Here is a 12256-nt window from a genome sequence, read left to right as displayed (position 1 = left end):
GGAGCTTCCTTGGCCATGGAGATAGGGGTGGAAGGCCCTGTCCTGTAGCCCAATCCTCTATGAACATGGATTTGCCAGCTGTGGGAAGTGCAGGGCATCCAGCCAGCACTGTTGCTGTCTATTTATCAGTGTAGGTGTGAGGTCCACCCTTTGGAGGCATCCTGAGGTCCACCCTTTGGAGGTATTCTGATGTGGAAACCAGTGGTTTAACTATGATGATTTCTCATCAGCCAGATAACATGTTGTGCTCCACACATGGATCAAAAACAAGAGCTGCTTGTGCATAGCATGTTCCTTAAAGAAGACAAGGGCCTGAGCTCACAGCATGGTGGCATTGGCATTTTTCTCTCCTTTTTTCACTTTGGGAATACCCCAGATATGTATGCAGTGACTGTCCATGTCCTAGAAACTGCCTTCAAGTCACAAGTTTATAAGCACTTGTTTCAGCAAGCATGGGCTGAAATACAAGTACAACCATTACAAACACTGTATGGCCTCTCCTCCTAGTAGGTTAAAATCTACAATGCACTTTTTTCCACACTGGACCATGTCTTATTTATGGCCCTCTTATATATATCTTTATTTATATCTATATCTATATCTGTAGATATCTTTATATGTGTGTATATATATAAAATAGGTTTTATTATATATTATATTATTATATATAATATATATCTTATATATGTATCTTTTATATATATACATAGGCATATATATGTCTTTACTCATCAGATAGTCAAAATGACCTCAGCATGATGTCAGACATTACATTTTCATCCAACAAAAGGGTGGCCTGAAATTCTTCACTGAACACAGGCCACTTTATCACACATGTGCCTGTTAAGCACAGCTGGTCAGCCAGGTCCATGCTGGCCTGAATCAAGGGAAAGTTCTGCATGCAGGAAACATTGGATGAGTGGAAAAAAAAAAATCTCACCCACCTTCCCCCCTCCAGACACACTTTGCTGTCCCATGTTCTTGCTGGTTATTCCATAATGCACCTCTTGCTGCAGTGAGAAAATGGGAAGAAATGGCACCACAGGGGTAGCCTTGTCCTCTGGCCACACTCTATAATCCAGGCAGAAAGTTAAACCCACATTCTGGGTTTCAGAAGGCTCTGGTTTTTTTTTCAGAATAAATCACAACACAGCCCCTGGATAAAATATTCAAAGTCATTTTATCATGCAGCTCTACAAAAATCCCCTCAAGTACATTCGTAAAATACAGAGCATTGTACTTAGTGCTTATAAAGTTATTAAAATTGAACGTCCCTTGCTTCACTAGGCTGCATAGCGTTCCCAAAAGTGGGAATGCTCAAGACAGCTACAGCTTTAAGATACCAGAGTTAAACTCAAAGGAAGCTTTTATGGAAAGGCCCCACCTTTTTATAGTGTATCTTCTCTGAGAGAACTTTTAAGCTGATTTCTTTGACATGGGTTTAAATATCTTTGCTGGCTTGTTGAGGAAATAAAATTGTATTGTCAGAGGAGTGGCAAATGTAGTTATATTAATTTCAGACAAGAAATGGCTGCTAATGTTTGCATGCACAAAGAGAAGCATGATACAATCCATGTTTACAAGAGGATGTGTCTTGAAATCCAGATATCCTGCTGCATGAAATCACTGGAACCAATTCCATGTCGCAGACAGTGGTTGGTACTTTTCAAGACTTGAATCAAATATAAGTTTGTATTCATCAGGCTCATGATAGAGAAAAACAGTTTCCAACTAAGTTATGTTACCATCAGGACAGCTTTCTACTGATAAACAGAGGAAAATACAGGCCTCTGTATTAACAAAAATCTTTAAAGGGTCTATCTTTAGACTCTTTTGAGGCCTCATTTGTTTTAAGATAATAAGAAAATAAATAGGAAAAAAAGCTTCTTTTCAAGAAAGCTCTACCATGCCCATCCCTGCCCAAGCACACTCTGTGCAGCACCAAGACATGCTCCACCAGCAGCGAGGCACCTTAGACACCAGCAGAGGACTGGCTGCACTGGGACCACAGCCCCACTGTCACTCCCCCATGCACTGGAAAGCCATGTAAGCATTTACAAGGTGATGAGCTAGCAGGAGCAGACTTTGTGCTGGTTTTAGTGCCCTGCTGACAAGAGGAAGATCCTATATTTAAAAAAAAAACAAAACAACAACTCAACATGAATCCTCCTGCTAGTAGCTGAAATAAAACATTATGAGCACAGACAGTTTGAGTCCCAGAACAGAAAGTGGAAGCCAATTGCTTTCTACCCAGAGGTGCCCCTGTGGAGGCTCTGTCCTCAAAATAAACTCATTTTGCACTGTGCAGGAACTGAGAAAAGTTCATCTGTGGGCAGCTCACCCACCTAATGGCACACACTGTCATCAGCAGGAAACTCCAGAAAGCAGAGCCCCAGAAACACCTCCCCAGCAAGGCAGGAGCTCAGATATTACCATCAGTCTGCCAGAGAATTTTGTTCCCAGCAGCAGCAATGATGGGTTTAAGTACTAAAGATATTCTGCACACTCAGTGCTCCAGTTTAATCCTTTATAGCCACTTGCTTTAACTCCAGGCTTTCCCAGTGTGCTGGGCAAACTGGCACCCACGAGTCAGTGACCTCTTTGGAAATCATTTTCAGGCCAAGTTCAGCAAGTGTTGACAACCAAATATACTAATCTTCTAACAACAGCTCAAGCATCCTAATCCTGTAGTGGGTTAATCTGGGTGCCCTCAATGCCAGGGATTTGCCTTCCCTTGCTGCTAGAAGGGATGGGATTTGGCTGTGCACATTAGGATGGGTACACAGTGAAGAGGATCTGTGTTAGCAATCCCCTTTGGGTATTTTAAGAAGGAAAATCATCTGCTTTTTGTTGTTGGAGAGCAGAGCAGATCCACTCTTTGGCAGCAGGGAAATATCCCTACATTTGAGGGAGCAAGAAGAGTAAGGAACTCACTATACTCACATTTTCAACCACACTTTAAGCTGCCACGCTAAAAAACATTGACTGATCTCCAAATCTTTCCATTCAACTCTAGATTAAGGACATTATTGCAAACATTTAAGTAACTCAAGCTAAGCCCTGCCAATTCTTGTGAGAGAAAGAGGGTAAAAGACAATGAAGTTCTTTCTCTAAACTGAACTTCTGAGACGTAATAAAAATATTATCCCCAGATGTTCTCACTTACTGGTTAAGGACTGGTAAGTTTGCCTTCTCCAAAGACAGCCCAAGAGTCTGCCTGCAGCAGTGTCCAGTGTCTGGCAGGCAGCATCCACAGCATCAGATCAGGAGCAGGAAGGCACAAGGAACCAGAAACTCACCTTCAAACAGGATGGCTGTGAAGAGATGAGGAAAACAGCAGAGCTGAGCAGCAATGAACAAAACCACATTTATATGGCTGGATGTCTTCAATTCATAAATTTCTTAATTGCATCAAGGTTATTTTATTCAATCCCATGGCATTACTGTTGCTCACAGGAATCTCCCATGTTCTCCCCCACCACTGAGGCAATGGCAAAAACCAAGAGCATTCATGCAGCACCCTGTTTGCTCAGTGCCACTTCTCTACCCTTATTGATTTTAGAGAACACAGACACATTATTCTCCTGGATACCTCATCATTATCACCCGGGGATGCTTCACAAGCAGTTAATTGTTTCTCTCCCCACCAACTCCATGAGAAAAGCAAAAGCCAGCCCCTTGCATTGGCAGCAGTGGAGTTGTCTCTAAGCCCTCACTGGGCAGAGGTGGCTGTTTTGCAGAGCTCACACGGCCACCAGCATGGCCAGGAACAGAGACAGATAGGAAGGGAGGAAAAGCACCTGGACAGTGGTCAGAGCACGAGTTTTTCTTACTTCTGTGGGAGGAGAGAGCTGCCTTCATTTATAGCTGCAGCATCCAGGTCAGCCAGAGCCTCTCATGCAGAAAGCTTGCTTGAGAGGTAACTCGGGTGGCCTGATTTTCTTTATGGTGCTTTCTTTTGTGGCACTTTATATGCTTCAATGCAGTAGTGTCACCTATAATTGGCAGCATTCAGTGCATCTCTCAAGCTGAGCATTTAGAAAATGAGAAACATTTGGATGGCAGCAGCTTTTCTACAAGAGGGCAGCATGAAGATTAAACAGGCAACTTTCATTCACAGCAGCTGAGTGCCTCACTTTAGTAGGAATACTCCTTTAACATAGCAACTTTGCAATCTAATTATCTAGGTATTTTTTAAAGGCAACTGAGGTTCATATAAAATGTTATAATATGGATATATATCACTCCTACATGAACTATTAGCAAAACTAGAACCTTCAGTCTCATAACTGTAGGAAATTAGTGGGACAAAACTCATTGCAAGACCTTAGAGGTGGGGAAGGTGATTTTTTAAATTAAAAAGATCCCAGTAAGTTGGTCCTGCCCACTCCCACTCTCCCATCAACATACTCACATGCACAGGACTGTATGCATCGATCTGCTCAGGATCAGCCAAGTGCAGCAGGAAGCCTGTAGGAGAGCACCACTGCTCCACTGCATCTCTGGGATGGGCTCTTCCTCATTTTTCTCTGCATCTTTTATACCCTTCAGCAGTGGATGTGATAGTCTCGATCTCCCTTCAAGAGTTTCAGGCAAAACTGAGTCTTACCCTTATCTGGGCATTTCACACTTTCTCTGCTATGGGTCATCATCTTGTCACCTTATCTCTAAGGCTCTAGTTTGGGGTTTTTTCCTCTGGTTATTTATTTGCATGAACCATTTGCAGTGGTTTTGCAGCAATTAATACATGCCACTCCTTTAACCCATCATCTGCTGTATTTCTTTTGTCCTCAGCCAGGCGTTTCCACTCACATCAATGCTGATATTTCTGCTAAAAGCCTCCCCATCAAGCAGGTCTTAACCAGGTAAGATCCTGGCACAATTTGGAAGCTCTTAACTTCCTGTGAACCGGGGCAGGGAACGACTTTGGCAACAAATCACAGGGCTTCTGGCTGGCCATAGAGAAAGGCAGAGGTTGAAAATGTCTGTGTGCTGTGGTAAATTTTAGGCAGCAGTCCCTCTAAGTGATTCTCTTGTTTATATGTTACCACACAAGTTTCACTCACCCTCCTTCCCACATCCCTCCTTGCTTCTCCCTCTGCTCATCTGTCCCATTCTCAGTATTCCATACAATTGCTCCCATCTCCTTTCCCTTAGAGGAAATGCCACTTTCCAAAGGCTGGTTTCTGTCAATGTCGACCCTCTCCTCTCCCACAAGGATGTGCAAAAGTATTTTCAGACCTACAACTCAACAGAATCATTTGGCTGCTTCCTGAAGGCAAAAAAAAAGCACACCCTTTATTCTGTGTTCATCTTCCAGACAAATTTCCAGGCTGCCTTTCAGAACATGGAAGTGTTTAAATACTGAAAAAAAATATTTCAGACAGAAATTTAAAGCAAAACATCAGTTCCCTTCTAAACTTAGTCAAAACCATCAAGACGTCTTGTACTGTAACTTCACAGAAACAAACTAAGCCCAGGGCAAGAAAGAAACAATGGAAAATAGCAGCAACAAGGGAAAACTACAGCCTAAGTGGGAATTTTGGTGAAGTCAGAAGAGAAAAAAAGGAGCTCTAGCAGGAGGAATAAGGAAGCCATAACTGCAAACAATGGTGTAATTTTTGCCTACAGTAAACACACATTACTGCAGATATGTGCATGCACACTCATATATCCAGATCCTCACTTTGCAGCCTCTCCAGAGTCATGCAGTAGGTGTTTTTATTCCTTCAAGCTAGAGAGCAGGTATGTCCATGGAAAACCAGCTGAACACAAGGGTTTTACATCTCAATAAGGTGAAAGGCAGTTTCTCACAGAAGCCTTTTTCCACACACGAGTGTTTCCAGGCCCTGCCACCCATCACTGGAGGCCTGTGTGCTCCTGCAGATGCAGATGAGGACCTACCCCAGTGCACCCCCAGTGCAGCTGGTGACTTGGGCTAAGCTGTGTTTTGGACCTGGGATGCCTTATCTTGTCCTTTGGCTTATGCTTTGGAGGGACTGGAGTCCTTTCCTTGGGCAATGCAGAATATTAGAATTGTTTAAGCTGGAAAAGACCTCTAAGATCATTGAGTCCAAATGTTAACCCAGTACCAAACCATGTTTCCAAGTGCCACATCAACACATATTTTAAACACATCCAGTGTTTGGGATGTTTGGGATGGTGACTCCACCACTTCTCTGGGCAGGCTATGCCAGGGCTGGGCAATGCTTTCAGTGAAGAAATGTTTCCTAATATCCAATCTAAACCTCAGAACATCAGAAGCATCCAGAAAGGTCAGAAGCATGATCAGCCACCTCTTTCAAAAACAATCAGTGGCAGATTGATGAGGACTGAGCTCCCACAAGTGTCAGAAAAAGTGAGTAAGAGTCCAAACCCTGTGCACATTGTGCCTCTTAACTTATTTTCCACATATTTCCAAAGCTTGTGTTGTCTTAGCCCAAACACCCTTCAGGGTTATCATGGTGCTACTTTTTGCAATTCAATCATCAAAGCAGTGTCCACCCTTCCTCCCTTTCCTCCTTCTCACTAATTAATTTTTTAAGTGAAACTCATGGTGTTAGCAGTTTTGATCTGGTTATTCTGTTGGGGCTTGTCTGCAGTCAGAATCCACAAAGCCTCAGCAGTGCCATCACTAAGAGCTCACTGTCATGCCCAGGAACCCTGCTGAACTATCAGCTCTCTGGATAATAGGACAAAATCCTTTTCCCCTGCATTACAGCTTCCAAATGTGTGAAAGTGTCATCGGCACAGGGCTTTGGCAGTCTCACAGACTAAGGCACCTCACTGGCACGTAGAGTGAGCCACGCAAGGCACAGATGACTGGCCAGTCAGTCCCCACCCCTCTCTCATCAGCTTTAGAAGCTCAGACACAAGTTGTAGCATATCATGACTAATTTTGTTTGAAAGTTTGTAGAAGTGACAGAGTCAGGTCGTACAGATAAATACAGAATCATTCTCACCAGTGTATTTTTTATTTTTAAAGACACTGGTTATTACTGCAAAAGAGGTTATTTATAGGCTACATAATCTGCCTGTCTGCCACATGGTCCTGCAAAGCTCCTGTGTTAAAACACCAGCAGACCTAAAACCCACATTGAAAATTCACCTGCTGTGAATCAAGGAGAATGAGGGCTTGTGCCAATTGCTGAAAGAATTGCTCTGACCACAGATACTTCCACACAGAACCCACCAACAATGTGAGAAGCATAACATGGGAATTTCACTTTCCAAATATAGGAAATACACACTGAAAAGAGCAAAGTCAAACAGCAAAGGTTTGGGGTTTTTCTTTTGGCTTTTTTTCCACCAGCATAAAACTGTCCACACCTTATATGCAGGGTGGGTTTTCTTAAGTGGGTTTGAACAACAACAACTCCAGTGTTATCCTTCCTAAAACATTCATCCTTTGTGGCAAGTGTAGATCAAACCTAGCTGTTACACTAGCAAAACAGACTAATAACAACAAGATCCATCATTCATTACAATGAAAGGACTGTCCTGGCTAGATCACATTATATCAGCGGAGGCTATAAATCTCATATTTTACTCCACATGAAAAGAGCACTTTCCCAATCAGATCAAGCTGTTGAGCCAGAGATGTGCTCTCGAGGCATGTGAGTGTTCTGCAGGAACACATCTGTCACTTGGCAGTGTTCACCTGAAAGGAGAGCCCTGGGTGATATGGCACAGAAGTGAAAGCTTTTTTTCTGCAATACGCTGTACAACAGAAAGTGAAAGTATCTGAAAGAAGAGAACTTCAGCTTTGCTGGGGGAAGAGGCATCATGGTCACTTCATAAAACTCCAAATATTAAAAGCCATTATGCCGTGCTCACATCCTAAGTACACCATACTGAAGAAGCTCCACTTCCAAAGGCTGCTCCACGTGCCAGATAAATCTTTTATACATCAACTTCTCTATCCAGCATAAAAGGAAATAAACATGTAAAACCAAACAAAACTCTTCAAAGTCCCGGTAGCCCCCCCTACCTGACCTATGAGCAGGATGCTTTTCAGAGATGCCAGCAGGATCTGTGCAGGTATTGATGGTTTACTCAGACCATTGGATGCACAGCAGCAGAACAGTCCTGTTCAGTTACATTTCTGCCCTCCCAACCATCAGTGAGAATCAGAATTACACCCAGAAGTTCACTGGTCTCTCAAAATAAAAACTTGGAAAAAAAGCTGAGACCATTCCAGAATGATGAGTGCAAAGTCAAGGCCTCCCAACTAGACTATCTAGGGATCTTTGTGTCTTGGATAAGGCTAGAGGTTGTTGCTCAAAACTACTCATTCATGGCAGCCATTCACAGACAGCAAGATTTCACCATCGTTCAACACAGCAATGATTTTCAGAGAAACTATTTCATTCACAAGACTTAGTAAAAGAAAATTTGTGAGACCATCCTGAGAACAGAAGAGGATTATAGCTATATATATATATATATATATATATATAAATGTAAGGGGAAGACCTTCTGTTGAAAAAACCCAAGAGGAAATAGTTACCTGAGTGACAAGAAATGGAAGAGTATCAGTAGCATTTCTCTATGTCAGGGAGCAGCATTGTCCCACAAAGAGGGACAAGGAGACCCAGCACAGGATGTGCTCTCACCAGGCAGCAAAACCAGAGACCAACCTGCCTGCAAGGCAGCCCAGGGCTGGGCTCAGATGCAGCTGCTGGGTGGAGGGTTGGGTGGATGTCCCCACTGAGGCTGCTCAGAGCACTTTGGATCCTCTGAGTGTTTGGGGAGTTTGTTGGGGTTTTTCACTTGGTAGAGGATTGGGTAGATGTCCCCACTGAAGCTGCTCAGAGCACCTGGGACCCTCTGGATGCTTTGGGAATTTGTTGGGGTATTTTCCACTGGAACTTCAAAGCTGCAGCAGGCCAGAGGAGGGAAGCTGGAGGAGCAGCAGGACAGTGTCTCCATGAGGAGAGTGGCAGCTGGGAGGTTTATTCCCATTGCATGCAGCAGCATGCAGAGCTCTGTCTGCTGTGTGAATGAGGGCCACTGGCCACCAAGAGACTTTGTTTTTTGCTTTGGTCTGGCTGTCAGGACTGTCAGGGATTATAAACATCAGCACTGCAGGTTTTGGTGTTGTTGCCAAAAAACAGAGAAATCAGAAGCTGTGCCTCCTCTTCCTTTCTAATTTAAAATGTTTCAGCTAAAAACTAAAAATATGTTGGGTTTTTTAAAATCATTGCCATATAAACCTTGATGGAAAAATCAAAATCATGGACTTAAATGCTCCTTTTTAAGGACCATCTAAACTGGTGCCTGATGGAAGACCTCATTTTTCTCTCTCTCTCAGAAAAAACCTGCAGACTTTTTCTCTCTTGTTTTACTTATTTCCTTGTTTCTTTCACCCACATCCATTCTTTTGGCATCAGCATCCCCTTTCTCTGTCCCACATAACAAGTCCCCCCCTTACATAATTGGACTTTTCACAGGGCCTCAGGGCAACCTCTCTCCAAAAAAACCCCAAAAAACAACAAGACGGACATTCACTGAAAAGGATTGAAAAGGTCAACTTTGTCTCTTTGCTTCCAGGCTTGGGGTGTGACCATATAACATCTCATCTCTCAGGGAGTTAATAGGAAAAATGCCAGCAGGTGGCATTCCAGAATAGCTTCTGGAATCAGCAATGACAGCAAAACCTGAGCTACACCCAGGGCTCCTTTCACAGCTGTTGACATCTGCACAATGGAAAGGGATGCAAGAGACCTGCAGCAGTATCTCCACCCACAGCATCTTCAGGTGATGGCTGCTGCTGCTCCTCTCTCCTTCTCTCCCTCCCTCCTCCCTCCCTCCAATCTTCGGCTTGTTTCTCACAAATAACCACTTTAATGACATCTGTTTTGAAATTTCTCCTTGGAAAAAGTATCTGGGTGATGGATCAAGCTGCCACATGAACACTGAGTCAGAGTCTCCACTTTTCTCTTCAAGCACTTGAGTATCTTTAAGTGCCATCTGACCTGAAAGCCTTGAATATAAAGCCACACTGGAGAACCTTCAATAGAAGACATATACATGTACACGAATGCATTTGCATGCAGTGGTCAGTGGCTCAGCCTAGTTAAGACAGCAAGTTTTCAAATGTTTCTTTGCTTGCCCTTAAACTTTAGTGGGATAAAAATAACATTGTCCTGTAGGAAGCTGAGAAAATACTTAAATAGGTCTTCTGATTGTGGTTGGAAGTAAAAGCTATGATTCCCATTTACAGATTTCTTTCTATCCCCTTGCCACAGCTGTCCCTACTTCCACTCTCAGCAAAACCAAGCATTGCCCAAGCTGTGAGCAGCAAGACACCTGCTGGCTGTGCTGAAGCCTGTTATTTCTGCCTGGAGTAGAAATACCTTCTTGTCTTGAAAGCCTCACTGCTGCAAGGTAATAAGTCATGAGTAAAAGCCAGAAAAAACTTGTTCTGAGCATTTAAACTACATTTGCCTCCTGGAGTTGGATAAATGGCTGCAGACACACACCAGTGTGCTCAGGAAGCCACAGCGAATGGAATCTGACAGCTCTAGGTTACATTTTGACCCAAAAGGGAAAGTGATCTAGGTTGTGTAGAAATGAATTCTCCTCATTTGCTGAGACAACTTCTATCACAACCTTAGGAAAAGAAAACCCTAAGACAAAGAGGTGAATAAACTTCTTGAGAGCCTGTGGGGATGCTGTGAGCACCCTGACTTCCAGAGCTGTTAAAACAGCTTGCTGTGCCTTAGGAAGACACAGCGCCCAGGCTGTGCAGGCACTGAGGAAAAAGAGAGTTTGAATATTCCTGCCCCAAAGTCAGCAAGAAGGGTGAAAGAGACATCCCTGCCTCTGCTTTGGCACTGTTCATTCAGAACAGAATGATTTAAAGCTATCCTTTTCTGTCATCAGCCTTTTGGGAAAACAACTACTAAATGCTGCCTTTGAGGAATCGGTGCCTGGCTTATCTCATCTCTGCACCTCCTAGTACAGCTTCTTCTTCCAGGCGTGTGGCTCAGTTTTCTGGAACAAGGAGTCTCCCAGGTGCACGGCTCAGTGGCCACAGGTCCTGTCTAAGCCTGCAGGAACATTCCTGCCATTAAAAGAGAAGCGACAGAGGTTGGAAACCAAGAATCCTCAGCAGATGGCATAGGGTGTGTATCACTGTGGCTGCATCCTAAACCATGGACTTGGATAAAGCCAGGAGTCCCTGGCTAGCACTGCTGGAGTGATGGAGCAGCAGAGGGCAGCCAGGTGGGTGATGCCTCAGCAGATAACTCTTTCCCACAAGTAAACGTTAGGATTACTGGGAGGACAGTGCTATGACAATCAAACTGGTCTCTTATGCAGGTTCCTCATGCCAGGCTTGTGTCCACTAAATGCCAGACCACAAGCAACAGGTGTATCCCAGAGACACTTCAGCTGGACTTGGGACTGTCTGTGGTCTCAGCTTTGAGCCAGTGGTACTTTTGTCCAGCTTATCCCACTGTGGTGTGTACCTGATAGAGGTGGCACTGGGATTCAGGTGCTGGAGGAAGTCAGGAAAACTGGTTTCTGTTCCCATCTCTGCTACTCATTTGCTGTATATCCATGAGTAGTTAATTAAGCCTCATCCTTCCCCACTTTGGAACTGTGATAATTACATTTATCTCTCTTTGTGAAGAGCAAGGGCTTAGAGACATTTGAATAAATGTCCTCAAAGAGCCAAGAGTTGTTAGTTATAATAATCTTGGTCCTCCCTGAATTATTAAAAGCTCTCCTATTCCAGTGACTCTGCTTCATAGACAAGGCAGAAAAAACTGGAGTATAATTACAGAGTGACTCCATATTCTGCTGTGGGCTCCTTGTGTTTATTTGACTGAACCCAGCTCACCTCCAGCCTTCTTGTTACCTTGCAGAGGTCCCAAGGGAGCCGTCAGTATTGCAATGATATGAGCATCACTGCAAAATAAGTAGGGGTTTTTTCAACTTGTGATGGTGATTAAAAAGCAGCATCGTAGCTTTTAACTTCTGAAATAATTCTGGGAAGTACTAAGCTACAGGAATTCTGGCATTGCATAAGCAACCTTTCTTCAGAAAAAGGGAAAAAATAAGATCTTACTCTTCAAAGGTGTTTACCACCTTGCTTTTTTCTTTAGGTGCCTAAATTTCAAATGAAATTGTGAGCTCTAACAAGCAAATAGTTCAAGTATTGCTGATGTTTACAGTGAGGAGGCACTCCAAGTTTCATGAGAAGCTTCATTTATTGTACCAATGGGGAAATCCTACCCCTTATGCTCTG

This window comes from Zosterops lateralis, assembly GCF_965231275.1.
Source record: "Zosterops lateralis genome assembly, chromosome: 3".
NCBI classification, from domain to species: Eukaryota; Metazoa; Chordata; class Aves; order Passeriformes; family Zosteropidae; genus Zosterops; species Zosterops lateralis.
This window is presented reverse-complemented; position numbering follows the sequence as displayed.